The sequence below is a fragment of the Oryctolagus cuniculus genome, chromosome 17 (genome assembly GCF_964237555.1).
Source record: "Oryctolagus cuniculus chromosome 17, mOryCun1.1, whole genome shotgun sequence".
NCBI lineage: Eukaryota > Metazoa > Chordata > Mammalia > Lagomorpha > Leporidae > Oryctolagus > Oryctolagus cuniculus.
The window spans coordinates 18,224,738-18,240,685 of record NC_091448.1 but is presented as its reverse complement, the minus strand read 5'-3'; positions in this window follow the sequence as shown (position 1 = coordinate 18,240,685).

Sequence of the window (15,948 nt, the reverse complement as noted above, 5' to 3'; positions counted from 1 at the left end):
AGCCACCTATCACTTACCTAATCTAGCCACCCACGCACTCAACCATCCACCCATCCATCCACCCATCCACCCACCCATCCATCCACCCATCCACCCACCCATCCATCCACCCATCCATCCATCCACCCATCCACCTACTCACTTACCCATTCACCCATCCATCTACCCACCCACCCATCTATCCATCCAAACATCCACTCACTTACACACCCACCAACACGTCCATCCATCCATCCATCACCCACCCACCCATCCACCCAGTCATGCCAGGAATACAAGCTGTCAGCCAGAGCTGGATGGGCAATCAAGTCCCCATCTCCGATCAGGTAGACTGATCCATGTGAATAAGAAAACAACACACAGTGTTTTGCTTCTCTTCAGAAAGTCATTACTGGGCCGGTGCCGTGGCTCACTAGGCTAATCCTCCGCCTTGCGGCGCCGGCACACCGGGTTCTAGTCCTGGTTGGGGCGCCGGATTCTGTCCCGGTTGCCCCTCTTCCAGGCCAGCTCTCTGCTATGGCCCGGGAGTGCAGTGGAGGATGGCCCAAGTCCTTGGGCCCTGCACCCCATAGGAGACCAGGATAAGTACCTGGCTCCTGCCTTCGGATCAGCGCAGTGCGCCAGCCGCAGCGCACCAGCCGTGGCGGCCATTGGAGGGTGAACCAACGGCAAAAGGAAGACTTTTCTCTCTGTCTCTCTCTCTCTCACTGTCCACTCTGCACTCTGCCTGTTAAAAAAAAAAGTCATTACTGAAGTGTACCCACGTGTATCTCCTTCTTCGTGAACAGGAAGGCTTCAGGGAGAAAGTGATGGGGGCTTAAATAATGAACAGGTGGTGGCGGGAATGGGGTGGTGGTGCTGTGGCATAGTTGGTATAGTCGCCACCTGTGGTGCCGGCATCCCATATGGGCACCAGTTCGAGTCCTGGTTGCTCCACTTCCGATCCAGCTCTCTGCTATGGCCTGGGAAAGCAGTAGAAGATGGCCCAAGTGCTTGGGCCCCTGCACCTATGTGAGAGATCTGGAAGAAGCTCTTGGCTCCTGACTTCAGATGAGCCCAGCTCTGGCCATTGTGGCCATCTGGGGAATGAACCAGCAGATGGAAGACCTCTCTCTCTCTCTCTCTCTCTCTCTGCCTCTGCCTCTCTGTAACTCTGCCTTTCAAATAAATAAAAGAAAATATTTTTTAAAAAAAATGAACAGGAGGAAGCTGGGACCAATACAATTTTCTCAGTGGAACCAGGTGCCAGAGAAGCTCTGTCCCACCCCACTCCTTTTCCCTCTGGGGAGGGGTCCCACTGCTGCTCTCCCCTGTGTCGCACTGCTTCTCTCCTGGCCTGCTCAGGTGGGCCAGCCTGCGGAGAGGGGCAGCAGGCGGCCGAGATGTGCAGGAGGCCTGGGTGAGGGCCCTTCGTCTGATCTCACCGAGCCGCACCGCGCCCTCCACCCCACTGCGTGGCCATGGCCGGGGGAGGCAAGGGGGATGGGGAGGGTGTAGGAGACCTGACTCACACTTAGCCCACATCCTCGGCGAGACAGCAAGGAATATTTTTAGGAGCTCATTAAACAGGGAAGAAAGAAAGGGAAGGGAAGGAAGGAAGACGAGGATTATGCATTATTTTTCATCCAAGTGACAGCTCTGAGCATCTCCACTGGAACTGTCATGCAAAAGAAATGGCATGTCTAATATTATTACAGAACGGGCGTGCGCGAGTGCGGGTGCCATCCGTGCGCGACTCTGCGGGCGTGGGTGGGGGCCCACCGGTGAGCCCCGGTGTGTGACCCTGGGCGAGGGCGCTCGTGCGAGCAAGCGGCGTGTGTGTGTGTGTGTGTGTGTGCGAGTGTGTGCAGCTGTGTGTGGAGCTGCGGGAGGGACTCACGAAACTGTGTGTAATGGGGCGTGTGCATGTGTACAGCACTGTGTAATTGGGTGTGTGTGGCTCTGAGTGCGTGAGACTTTGCTGGAAAGCTGTAACCCCGGAGCTGGGAGTGGGGACAGTCACAGGTGTGGGAGCAGCCAGCCCCAGCGTGCGGCCCAAAGGGAGGGGAGAGAGATTGGGAGTCGACCCTCAGACAGCAATGGGGAAGCAGGGACAGAGGAAGGAGGCACAGGGGCCATCTGTCCTTGTCCAGAACGCGAAGGCAGAAGACCCCTCTCCAGCTCAAACCCACACCCACCATCCCCTTGTCTGCCCTGCGTGACCGTGGGGGCAAAAGGCCCCGCCCCACTGGTGTGAGTGCAAACTTCCCACGGTGTGTGTAGCATACGCCGCACTGCAGTGACCTCCATGAATCTCCAGTGAAGTAGGTACTATTATCTTCCCCATTTAAAATGTTTTATTTGAGACGTAGAGACAGACGGGGCATCGCTCCCTCAATGCCTGCGATGGCCAAGGCTGAGCCAGGCTGAAGCCCGGAGCTGGGAACACAGTCCAGGTCTCCCGCATGGGTGGGCAGAGGCCCAACGACCTGAGCCCCCAAGGTGTGCCTTAGCAGGAAGCTGGGGTCAGGAACGCAGAGACAGCATCCGCATCTGGTGAGCAAAGTGGACAGAACGCGACTGAGACCCTCTGACCTCTGGGAAGCCAGCAGGAAGCAAAGCTGGGGTCTGGGCAGCTTTCCCCGGGGCTTCTACGTGGATGACAGGTGCCCCATGCATGGGCAGGAGGGGACCCTGGAGAGGTGGGGGCCCCGCCGGGCCGGCCGGGGTACAGAGATGCGCTTCTGCGAGCGGCTGCGCTGTGGCGCGCGCTGCCTGCGCGGTAACTAAAGCCCAGCTCGTAAGTGGCTAATTGATTTCTGTTCCCTGATTAAATGCGCAGCACTTTGCACGGCAGCAGAAGGAGGTCAGCGCCCCCCCCCCCCCCCCACTTCTCCAGCGCCGCGTGCGGAGAGACAAAGAAATTGATTTTCCAATCGATGCTCTGAGCAATGATTAAATGCTCTCTGCACAGCGGGCCTAATGAGTCCCCGAGGGGCGTGCCGGCCCTTTAATTAGAGACTCCCAGGGGGGGCCTGGGGGAGGGGCTGTCCTGGAGTGAGGGGTCCCCGAGGCCCCATCCCCAGGGACTGCTGGGCTGGGCTTCCAGGGGACCTGGCGGCGGGTCCCTGGGCGAGGAGGTCCCATCCTGAGCTCAGTGCTCCCGGAAGTCCCTGGCCCGGGGAGGGCTGGAGGCTGGAAGGCCCGGGACGAACCGACAGGCCCCTCCCTGTGGGCGTGACAGGGCCCCACCCGCCTCGGCGCCCCCTGCCAGGGAGCTCTCCCGAAGACCCCGGCAGGAAATGAATCCCGGGCAGGCGGCCGCCGCGCCTCCATTCCGCGGCCGCCCCATCGGAGCAGCCGACTAAAGACTTCAGAAATTCAAATGAGGCTCTCGGGGGAGAGCGGGGCTTAAACATTCCCCTGCGCAGGCGGCTTTATTGAAGGAATAAACTATATTTGCAAAGTAAGATATTGAGGCTGTCAGTTTCTCTTAGGGATATAATGAGATCCTGGGAGGGAGGGAGAGAGGGAGGCCGGCAGGAGGGAGCGCCCAAGGGCGGGAGCCCCAGCCCGCGCTCCGGGGTGAGCCGCCTCCGGGGGCCCACACGCCAGCCCGGCTTCTCCAGGTGAAACCTACCCTCCTCCCCCACACCCGCGATCCCAAAGGGTATCGCCAGGCCCTGAGATGGTGGAGCTCCCGCAGCGCCCCCTCACTCACCGCAGCTCTCCCCAGCCGGCGGAAGCAGAGGGCAGGAGGCGAGACCCCCAGGTGAGGCTATGCTGTCTAGGCTCTGCTATTTGTGAGCTGTGTGACCCTGGGCAAGTTACTTAGCCTCTCTGTGCCTCAGTTGTCTCATCTCTGGAAGGTTAGCACACATCCCATGGGGTTGTTGGGAGGAGGGAATGCGTGATGGCATGTACTTAGCATGTTCCTTTTTTTTTTTTTAAGATTTATTTATTTATTTGAAGGACAGAGTTACACAGAGAGAGGAGAGGCAGAGAGAGAGAGAGAGAGAGAGAGAGAGAGAGAGAGAGAGGTCTTCCATCTGCTGGTTCACTCCCCAGATGGCCACAACGGCCGGAGCTGCGCCAATCTGAAGCCAGGAGCCAGGAGCTTCTTCCAGATCTCCCACATGGGTGCAGGGGCCCAAGGACTTGGGCCATCTTCTACTGCTTTCTCAGGCCATAGCAGAGAGCTGGATCGGAAGTGGAGCAGCTGGGACTCGAACTGGCGCCCATGTGGGATGCCGGCTCTGTAGGCAGTGGCTTTACCCACACACCACAGCACTGGCTCCAGCATGTTCCTGTGTTGTGGGACACATTCAGTAGCTATGATTAAAGAGTAAGGGGAGATGCTGGGGGGAGAAGGGGAGTCCATCTCTCTCCCTGCAGAAGGCTTGCACTGGTCACACCATCCAAGAGATACCACTACCACCTCTGCACTACCTCTACCGTCACCAGAGCTCTGAGCTGAGGGGTTAGTGCAGAGGGGTCAGAACTACATAGTGGAACTACATGGCTGAATCCCAGAAGGCTTCCTGGAGAAGGAAGCCTGTGGACAATGTGCGACCTGGGCACAATTCTTTCTCCCCTTTATGCTGATTGCTGGGGAGCCATGGGGCACCTACCCAATGTTCAAGAGCAGAAAAGGACCAGGGGCACGAGCTGGCTGGACCCCCAGGCTCCCCTCAGAGCCCAGACAGGGATGCCGCAGCACAGTCCACGGTCAGGTCTGGGGAGGAGGTGTCATGTTTCATGAGTCAGGTAGCAGCCGGGCTGTCTGTCACGTTCACTCGGAGGCCAGAGGGGAAATTAGAGCTGACAGTCCACAGGGTCAGCAGGACAGCCGGCCGACACAGAGCCTGCCCCAGGGACCCCAGCACTTCTGGGCTTTGGGCTCTGGCAGGGCTGTGAGCAGGGATGCGCTGCTGGCCTCTCCCGCCTTCTCAGCGAGACCACAGGCCCTGGGCACAGGGAGGCTGCTGGGAAGCAGCCCGGAAGCACAGAGAAAGCTTCAGCCACAGCTGGCGCCATGGCTTGCAGTGCCCGCATCCCATACGGCCGCCGCTTTGAGTCCTGGCTGCTCCGCTTCCGATCCAGCTCCCTGCTAATGCACCTGGGGAAGCAACAGAGGCTGACTGAAGTCCTGGGGCCCCTGCACCCACGTGGGAGACATGGAAGAAGCTCCTGGCTCCAGCTTCTGCCTGGCCCAGCCCTGGTTGTAGCCATTTAGAGAGTGAACCAGCAGATGGAAGATATCTCCTTCTCTCTCTCTGTAACTCTGCCTTTCAAATAAATAAATGCATAAATACATCTTTAAAAAGCAAAGAAAACCGCCGTGTCCTGCTTCCAATACTTCATAGCTCCAGGCAAATCGTGTCCCCTCCCTGGGTCTCTGTGCCCCCTGCTGTGATGACAGAGAAGGAGAGTGGGCTCAGTCACGGGACCCAGGATTGGTTTATTTATTTATTTATTTATTATTTTGCCAGGCAGAGTGGACAGTGAGAGAGAGAGACAGAGAAAAAGGTCTTCCTTCCGTTGGTTCACCCCCCAAATGGCCACTATGGCTGGCCCTGCGCCGATCTGAAGCCAGGAGCCAGGTGTTTCTCCTGGTCTCCCATGGGGTGCAGGGCCCAAGGACTTGGGCCATCCTCCACTGCACTCCCTGGCCACAGCAGAGAGCTGGCCTGGAAGAGGGGCCACCGGGACAGAATCTGGCGCCCTGACCAGGACTAGAACCTGAAGTGCCAACGCCGCAGGCAGAGTGTTAGCTCAGTGAGCCCCAGCGCCGGCCATGGACCCAGGGTTTAGATACCTGTCTGTGCCTCTGCTGAGGTCACTTGACAACTCCAGCCTCAATGTCCTTATCTGCTAAAGGGGGCAACATCTCTCTCTTTCTCTCTCTCTCTCTCTTTTTTTAAAAGATTTATTTTGTTTATTTGAAAGACAGTTACAGAGGTAGAGATAGAAAGGTATTCCATCCACTGGTTCAGTCCTCATATAGGCGCAACGGCCAGAGCTGTGCCGATCCAAAGCCAGGATCCAGGAGCTTCTTCCAGGTCTCCCACGTGGGTGCAGGGGCCCAAGGACTCGGGCCATCTTCTACTGCTTTCCCAGGCCATAGCAGAGAGCTGGATCAGAAGTGGAGCAGCCGGAACTAGAACCAGTGCCCATCTGGGATGCCAACACTTCAGGCCAGGGCATTAACCCGCTGCACCACAGTGCCGGGGTAGGGGGGCAGCATCTTAGGGCACTGCTGTGGACTTGATGCGAGCACTACAGGGCTGGCACACAGCGGGCCATTGGGGACCGGCTGAACCTGACTAACTCTCAGGCTCTGATTCTAGGATTCTGCACTGAATCGCCACCAACAACACCAGAGGGTCAACATGCCATTCATCACTGCTACCTCCATACCGCCATCACCTCCACCACCGCCGCCACCATACGGAGAGCTCAGAGAGGCCAGGCGGCACAGCAAGGCCTCTCTACCCCCTCCCTCCAAATAAGAGCTTCCCACCCCCAAAGCAAACTCCGACTGCCTGGGAGGACGGGGTGGAGCACAGACCCGTGGTACCTGGAATTACGGGTCTTCCTGTCCCCCCAGCACTCCTGAAGCCTCTTACCCCTGCCAGCCACAGGCGTGCCCTGGCAAAGGGGCAAGGAAAAGCTAGATGAGATGCTGCTTTGTGCAGGCCACTCTCTGGGGCCCCGTAGACTGCATGTGCTAACAGTGCCCTGGTGACGGGCATGAGGGACTGCACTCTACAGGGAGGGAAACTGGGGCTTAGCGGGACGAGCTGGTTTGGCTAAGGTCACCTGGGCACCATGTGTCCAAGTCGAGTGTCACATCCATGCTCTCGCCCCATTCCCAGCTGGTCTGACTATTCCGAAGGATGACTCTGTAGGGAGGGGCAGGGAGATGCGGCTCCTGGGATGACTCTGTGTCGTTCTCAAACGTCCAGCTGCAAGAGCAGGACATCCGGGTCCCCAGGATGGGCGCCCTGCTCCCCGGGCCCCAGGGGGATCCCACTCTATGGTGCATTTCCCGGTCTTCCATCACCTCTGGACGGCACGCAAGCCGGGAGCTCGCGTGGCTCTTTCACTGGCTCCAGGACGCAGCACAGGGCCCGGCACTGGGATGAGTAACGGGTGGAGAGCAAATCCATGAATGAACCCGTGAAAGCATGAATCAATCAGGACGTGAAAACCTGGGCGGAAAGCTGTGCTGCCGATTAAAACGCAGCAACACAGCAATCAGCGCAACCTCCCCTGCCTGTTATTATTGCTCCTTTGTCGCCTTGCTGACTTCATAGAGAAGCCGGTTCTCAGCTCACAGAGCACAAATGGACAGATTGATGCCCTTGAACTAATAACCTGAGACAGACCCGAGGCGAGGAGGTGGTCACTTGACCCAGCACCTGGGGCACGGGCTGCAGGAGGATCACTCTTGTGCACAGCAAAGCAGATGAAATACAAAGTGAGTGCCAAATGCCAGTTGGGCTCGTGGCTTTCTCTTCCAAGCCCCTCCTCCAGCCCCTGTCTTGTGCACTGATTTCTATCCATGTCTGGTGGGTCCGGGGTGTCCAGGAGCAGAGAGTTGGCCCATGCTCCCCAAGTCGGGGTCCCTGGGCAAAGTCCGGTGAGCACTGGCCTTGGGGGAGGGGAGACTCAGTCCCCTCCCCTGGCTGATCACTGGTCTCATCTGGCCCCTGTGGGTGACGAGATGGGCACTGATGGGTGAGTTGGCAGCCGAGTTGGAGTGGCAGGGCCAGCCGCCCTGGGCACTGTCTTCTCTGCTTGTCACCACTCCCGGCTGCCCAAGCAGCAAAGCAAAGCCACAGTGACAAGATCCAGAGGGGAAAGGCTCCGGCTGGGGGCGGCGCTGGTCTCACAGGCCACCGAAGCAGCAATGTGACAGCTTCTGTTGGGGGGGGGGCACCTGCATCCCCAGTTCCTGCCCCCTCGGCCTCGACCTTTGTCAGTCTCCATTTCTTTGGCTTTGCCTTTGTCTCAGCGAGGCCCCGGCAGGGTCCGCATGGTGGGGGGGGGGGGGGCGTGCCCAGGTGCAAGTGTGCATCACTGTGGATGTGGGGTCAGGAGGCACCCACGAATACGCATGACATTGAAAGCTACAGAACCCCAGGGCTGAAAGCTTGTGTGTGAGGGGCTGGGTCAGTGTGGCCTTGGCCATGCGAGCCCCAGGTGCACTGGGTGATGCGGCAAGCCGGGCCCAGGGGCTGGTGGACAAACAAATGCGTGACGCATCCTGTGGATGCCTATTTTGGGAGGTGGGGGTGGCTGGGCCAGTGCCCTGGCCGACCGTCTCCCCCTCTGTCATCCTGGGCTCCCTCAAATCAGGCCAGGGTGTGGGGAAGGACCAGGGAAACGGCAGAGCTCTGAGCAGGGCCCCTGCCTGCTCCCTGGGTCTGTCCGCTCCTGATCTGTTCCATGTTCCTATAAATATTTACAAATCCCAGCTGCTAAGGAGCAAGACATCCTCTGCCAGCTGGGGCTGCCAGCCTGGGAGCCGGCGGGGAGGGTACCAGCAAGCGAGAAGAGCGGGCAGGCAGCGCCGGAGGAGCAGGCGGCGGGAGTCCTGGGTCCAGCTCCCAGCGAAGCGCGTGCCGGCGTTGGTCTGAGGGTACGTCCCGCCCTCACCCTCAGGAAGCCTGCCCCACCTGCACCTGCCGAAGGGTGAGCCCCCTTACAGCCAGCCTCTGTCTCCTACTCACGGCTCCCCACCACAGGCAACGGAAGGGTCTTCCAGGGTTCACATGACGCAGGAAGTCCTCCTGGAGCCCTGGCAGGGCACTGCCCCCCCAAACCCTAACCTTCCCCAGGCTACCATGACAGATCCTGTCCTAGGCTCCTCCCAGATGGGAGGCTGCAGGACGGGTGGCTCAGCAAACCCCATCACCTAACCGTCCTCTGCTACCTCTGAAGGGGGCTCAAGCATCGGCACCCCCACTCGCCCTCTGCCCCGAGCCTGCAGGAGGGCTGGGTGTGAGGACCTGGGGAAGGGGAGTGAGACGGCCCACAGTGGCCCAGGCCGGAGGTCAGACATCACGGTGAGCCAGGACACCTCCCTTGGCAGGCAGAGCTGGTTACTGCTTGGCCACCCTCTACCCAGGCCTCGCAGCGTCACACCCCACAGAGGCCCCACCCCCATGCCTGCGTCTCTAAGTCAAGCTGTCCTAATTGCCTGCGTCTCTAAGTCAAGGAGTGGAGAACTCTAACCCCTCGTCCCGGAAGGAGGTGCCGGGGGTGGCCCCACAAGGCCCAGGTGTCCGGGGCCTCCCAGCTCAGGCAAGCCTGGCCTGGACACCAGGCTTCCCTCCCACCTTGGTCCTCAGGTAATGTCCTACATCCTGGCCCGGGCTTCCCAGGAAGCCAGACACTAGGAAGGACCTGGAATGGGAGGAACAAACCATGCCATTAAGGATGCTGGTGACTGTGTGGGACACCAGCCGGCCCAGGTGGGCAGCAAAGCCAGGAAGCCAGAGGGTGGAAGCCAGGGCCGAGGCTTCCCCTCTGACCCTCTGGGCTCCAGGCCCGCTGCTTCCTCCCCTGGAGGAGGCTGACCGGTCCTATTTTATAAGCTAAGGAGGAGGTTTGGGGGTGACGCTCAAAGCCGCCCATCACCCTAGGCTGGAGTGTGAGGGGTGGAGGTGGAGAAGGCCCAGGGCAAGGAAGCGGGCTCAGGCGGGAGCTTCCCTTGGCCAAAGTCAACTGGTCCCACCACTGAGGAACCCGTGACCTTCCCCACTGCCACGGAGCGGGGCAGGGCCTGGAGAGGAGGGAGGAAGGGGAGGGGCAGTCTGGAGCGAGCATGTAATCTGGAAGACAGGACTGAGGATGGCAGCGGCGCAGGAAGGGTTAAGAATATTCCTAAAATAGCCATGCCAGAGCCCCAGCCAGCCAGCCAGCCAGTGCCTCTCCCAGAGAGGAGAGCAGAGCAGGATCCACAGCAGGAAAAGAGCCTGCTCCGAGCCCCTCGGCCCCACCCCCACCCCCACCGACCCCTCCTGTCCTGGCAGGCGTGGGGATGAGAGGAAGCAGAGGGGCCCCTGTCTTGTCATCTCAAAAGACAGCCGTCCCATGGCCCAGGGCCCCTTCCTACGCACCCCCGGCTGGAGTCAGGGGCAGGCACGCAGATGGACGGTGAGGCCCAGTGCAGGCCACGGGTGAGATCCAGGCTGACGGGACTCTGAGGCCACATGCCTGCAACCCCACACTGCGTGGGCAGCCATTGTTGGGGGTGGGGACCAGAAGTGCATCAAACTCCAGCTTTTCCTAGGCCTGTGTCTGCAACCACTTGGGGCATCCAGGGGTGAGATTAGGGCAGGGAGGGCCAGGGACCCCTTCCCAGAACAAACCACATCTTTGCTTCAGGGGCTGGACTGGCTTACATGACTGGTGAGACCCAGTGCAAAATGGAAGTGAGGCATCTGTTCAAACATTGTTAAAAAGGGAGCAGGCATTGGGCCCAGTGGTGAAGGTGCACGCGGGAGGCCTGCATCCCCTATCCGAGTGCCTGGATTGGAGTCCTGGCTCCACTCCCAGTTCCAGCTTCCCGCCGAGGCGCCTCCTGGAAGGGAGCTGGGGATGGATGCCTCAAGTACTTGGGTCCCTGCCACCCACATGGGAGGCTGGCCTGGCCCACCTCTGCCCAGCTGTTGTGGGCATCTGGGGAGTGAACCAGCACATGGAATCTCTTCTCTCTCTCTCTTCCCCTCTCCCTTTCAAGTAGAAATAAATAAATGAAAATTGTTAACTATTCTTCAGGAACCACCACGGCCCAGGCTGTGTGTCCCGGTGAGGCCAGGCCTCTCAGGGCCCCTCTAACGGGCACTGAGCAAGCACCCACTGTCCCGCTCTGCGGATCCCGCCACCTCGGAGGTCCCCTCGGTGACTGCCCCCTCAATGGATGGAGACAAGACGCTCAAAGCCCTCCCTCTGCGTAGGTCAGGGGGCTGGGCCGCCCCCAGCTCTCCCAGGACACTGCTGTAGCCAGGGCTCTGATCCCATGCCCAGCTGTCAGACCCTACGCCCTGCGGTCTCCTGAGGTGGGAGGTTTTGGCCAGAGGGGACAGGGCTTCCAAGAGGAAGCCTCCCTGGCCCTTCCTCCCTCGCGCCTCCAGCCTCAGAGGCAGGACCTGGGAAAAGTAGCTGCTCCCCCAGTGGCTTCCCCAGCCTGCCTGGGGGCTGGAGCTGGGGGCAGTGGGTGGGGAGCCGGGAGCCACGCTGGCCAGGCGGGGCCTGCTCTGCCGCGGGTCCCTGTAATTGCACTGCCTGTCACTCCCGGAGCCGCTATCTGTCTCCACAGCTGACCCCGTGCACCCTCCATTATATTGGTTCCTGTTGGGGCTGCGGAGCCTCATCACTTATACATGCAGCCGGGAGAGGCTGGCTGTGCCGGGGGGAGGTGGGTGTCCCCTCCCGCACCCAGGGCCTTTGCAGAGCCGTCTCACTGGAAGTGCATGGACGATGAGCAGCAGGCGGTACTGACCACACCATGGTGGGGAGGAGAGGCCGGGGGGGGGGTGCCTGGGAACCCTCGGTGACCTGGGGACTCCCTCCCTCCCCTCCTAGCAGAGGGGGCTGGGGAGGGCCCCTTACTGAGCAGCTCTGAGAGAGCCAGGCTGGTTCAGCACTGGGGTGTGCCCCGCTCTCACCCCAAGTCGCAACTCGAATTCCGTAAAGGGGGCTGCAACGATGTAGGGTCTTCCCCGGGAGGCCTGAAAGTGTCTGAACGAAAACCTTATGGTGGGATTGAAAATGCTCTGAAGTTCGCCCATGGAGAGCCGTCTTTCAGCTGAGAGTCACAGCCCTCGGGGCCGCCCCGACAATGACTCAGCCCAGAGAAAGAAACGGACGCCCTGAAAAGCGACGCGACTCCCCCCCCGCAAGCACACCTGGCAAGCTGGTGGCCCGGCTCTGCCTCCTGGTGCCCAGCTCTGGGTCCTGCCCAAGACCAGGCCGTACAGCAGTGGTTTTCAAGCACACCGAGCCCCAACCCTGGCTCTCCTTCTTATCCGCTGCCTGATCTGGGAGGAAGGTCCTTAACCTCCGGGAGCCTCGGCAGCCTCACCTCCAGCCTGGAGACGATAATCCTTGTTCCTCGGGCCTCCAGTGAGGAGCATAGGAAGCGGAGTATGGCTTACTTTAGAGACCGCCTCCTCGGGCGGGCGGGCGGCTTAGGGTTAAGCTTTGGCTTGGCACACCTGCCTCCCATATCAGAGTGCCTGGGTTCCAGTCCCAGCTCTGCTTCTGCTTCTAGCTGCCTGCTAGTGTGCTCTCTGGGGGTGGAGGGGCAGCAGGTAGCCACGCGTGTGACAGACCCAGACTGAGTTCGTGGCTTCTGGCTTCAGTATTTGGGGAGTGAACTAGTGGATGGGAACAGCTTCTCGCCCCTCCCCAAAATAAATAGACATTAAAAAGTAAATTAACATCACCTCCTCCAGGAAGTTCTCCGTGATTCTTGCTTCCTAAAGAATGGAGGTGACCTTGATGAATGTTCCCACTGCACTCTGCTTATTTCTGGCAGTGCGCTTGTCAGACGAGGTAGTAATCACATGTTCAGGTTCCAATGATATCCCATAAACTACATGAGGTCAGAAGCCTTTTCTTGCTCATCACTGCCTCCTGTGATAACAACAGGAGTGGCAGGCAGTCAATGAACAGGTTTACAGACGGGCAGAGGGTGGATGCAAGAGCCGGCGCCTCCTCTGTAGAGCCATGTGGCCCCTCTGAGCAGGGCATTCTTGGTCCGTGCCTTCCTGGTGCCTGGTTCAAACTCTACCCCAGGCTGATCCCCCAGCTCTAGAACAGGGGAAACAATGCTACCTACATCATGGCGCTCAACTTTGAATAAATAGCCTAAGTCACGGAATAGCTTTATTTTATTTTTTAAACAGATTTAATTTATTTATTTGAAAGGCAGAGTTACAGAGAGGCAGAGGCAGAGAGAGAGAGAGAGAGAGAGAGAGGTTTTCCACCTGTCTGTTTACTCCCCAGATGGCTACAATGGCTGGAGCTGAGCTGATCCAAAGCCAGGAGCCAGGAGCCTCTTCCAGGTCTCCTGCATGGGTGCAGGGGCCCAAGCACCTGGGCCATCTTCCACTGCTTTCCCAGGCCACAGCAGAGAGCTGGACTGGAAGTGGAGCAGCCGAGACTCGAACCAGTGCCCATATGGGATGCGGCACTGCAGGCAGCAGCGTTACCCGCTGTGCCACAGCGCCGGCCCCACATCACAGTTTTAGAGCCACAGTCATGGTTCGTTCAGTTTGACTCAGAGAATCCAGAGGCTGCTCAAGGCAGGATGCTGCCCTCAGTAATCGCGCTAGCTTTGGCAGCACCCCCACGGCTGCCTGCCGGACAGTGCCTGGCTGGGTGTTGTCCGTGAGTGCAGGAGAAAGGAATGCAACTGCTAGCTCAGGAGTCGGGGCAGGGCCCCCTCCTTCGCGCTCCCACACCAGGCGCACGCTAACGCGGCCTCTTACACACCCCACACCCGCAGTCAGAGACCCCCAAGTACCGCGGAGCAGCCACTAAAGTCACTCATGCGCAAGAGCCTTACCTACCACCTTCCTTTTACCTCCACAACACCCCACACCCAGCACCCCAGCCCCACCCCTCACACACACAAGACTGAACTCAAACCACAACATCGGGGGCTGGCGTTGTGGCGGAGCGGGTTAAGCGCCACCTGTGACGCCCGCATTCCATATGGGCAATGCTTCGAGTCCAGGCTACTCCACTTCTGGTCCAGCTCCCCGCTAATGGTCTGAGAAAAGCAGTGGAAGATGGCCCAAGTGCTTGGGCCCCTGCTACCAACATGGGAGACCCAGATGAAGCTCCTGGCTCCTGGCCAGCCTGTTGCAGCCATCTGGGGAGTGAACCAACAGATGGAAGATCTTTCTTCTCTCTCTGTCTCCGTAACTCTGACTTTTAAGTAAATAAATAAATCTTAACAAAACAAACAAAACCCGGAACATCAGCCCCCAGCCCCAGCAGCGCCTGGCTGCAGATCGCGCTGCTCCCCCTTCCTACTGAGGGGCTCACTCCTCCCCTTCCGGAAAACCTGGGCCCCGGTCTTAGCAGACTGTTGAGGAGGCCGAGGAGCCAGAACTCCAGGGTTCCTTCCTCTCTCATTGGGTCCCATCTCTCAACCTGCAAGGCCAGGTCCATGGGCCCCCTCCAGTGCCAACTCAGGTCATAGGCAAGGAGGGGCCGGGCCAGGGGCTCCAAAGGGAGAGGCCCCCCGGTAGCGAGGCGATTTACTGGGTGCATAATAGGGGTCAGATACACAGTCTCATTTAATTCTCCTAACCAGCCTTTTCCCAAAGAACGACATTTGGGCGACACGGGTTAGGAGATTTACCTAAAAGCGCCTGATGGGATTGGCCTGCGATTCCAGAATCTGCCATCTCCAGGCTTTGGAGAACAGCGGGAGCACGGACGAGGCCTGCAGGTAATAAGCTGGGGACACGTCCCTCAAGGCATCATCCGCCCCCCAAGTCTGCCAGGCCCTCATCTCCCAGGAAAGGGGGCGACGGACGACAGGCGTGGGGCGTGGGGTGGGCGGGGCCGGGGAGGGGCCCTGCCTGCCCAGGGGAGGTGCCCAACCGGTGGCCCAGGCTCACAGGCCAAGATGGCTGTTAATTAAAGTGCTGGCACCAGCTTCTCGCCGCAAAGTTTGAAGCCGTTATTTTCCACTCCAGCGAAGCGGGGAGAATCCGGCTGGGCTGACAGAGACGCCGCGCGGCGCCGGGGGAGCGGGCGCGCTTTCGGGGCGGGGGCGCGGCGCGGGCAGGCGAGCGCGGAGTGGGTGACTGCGCTGCGCCCCGGTTGGAGGCGGGACGCGTCCCGCGCGGGTGGCCGCGTACGTGCCCCTCGGGAAATCACGGCGAGGAGACCGCCGTGGGGGAGCGCCGGGCCCGGGTCTTCCGCAGCCGGGGGAGGTCGGGCCGCCCTGAGCCCCCTCCCGAGGGACGTGGGCAGCGGGCACCACCTGGAGGCTCAGCCGCGCTGAGGCTGGAAGGGCTTGGAGCGGCCTGCGGGCTGCGGTCCCGGCCCTTCCACTCGCGAGCTGTGCGACTTGGGACAAATCTCTGAACTTCCCGGAGCCTCAGCTCCTCATCTGTAAAGTGAGAATAATTAGGAGCTTTTTACTCTGGAACGGATGCGAAGATCAGGCGTGATCACGGCTGGGATGCGTTCGGCATAGGGCCCGGCGCGCAGTAAGCCCCGAATAAATGCTCCTTATCAAATATTCGCAAGCTCCCTCCTCGGTGGCGGGGGTCACGCCACCCAGGTCAGCCGCCAGCGTTCGAAGCGCCTCTCAAGGTCATAGCCGCCAACGGGCTGCCGCCGCGCCCCTTTCCTGGGACCTTACCACGGGAGAGCCCAGGCGGCCGGCGGTCAGCTGGGACGAGTACGAGTGGGAGGGTGCCCAGCGAGATCCCAAGAACAGAGAGGGCCGGGGCGCCACTCTTAGGCCGCCGGCTAGGACCCCCTCCCCCGGTGGGCCGGACTCAGGAGGGTGACAGCCGTGGCGCCTCGGAAGCTGGGCCTCAAATAAGGTGACACACACTTTGATGGAAGCAGACGCGTTTTAGTTTATGCAGCCTAAACATTTTGCTGAGCTCAAGGAAGACCTGACGGGAGAGGAGTCAGGGGGCCCTGGCGGAGGGAGGGCGGGGGAGGAGCGGAGGGACTGCGGCTGCCGGTCAGCACGCAGGAATGACGTGGGTGCCCATCTTCTCGGGGTCCTCAGGGAGATGGCGGAAGGGCCCAGCAGCGCAGTGAGGAAAGGGACTGACGAGCCTGCCCCTCCTGGGAGAAGGCGCATCCCGCCGGCGCCCCGACAGCGCCCCGAACCTGGACGCCGGAGGGCGGAGTGGCTTCCTCCAGACTCTTCCTTTTCCTTCCCCAGCTTTTCCCGCTCAGAACCTTCTTTCT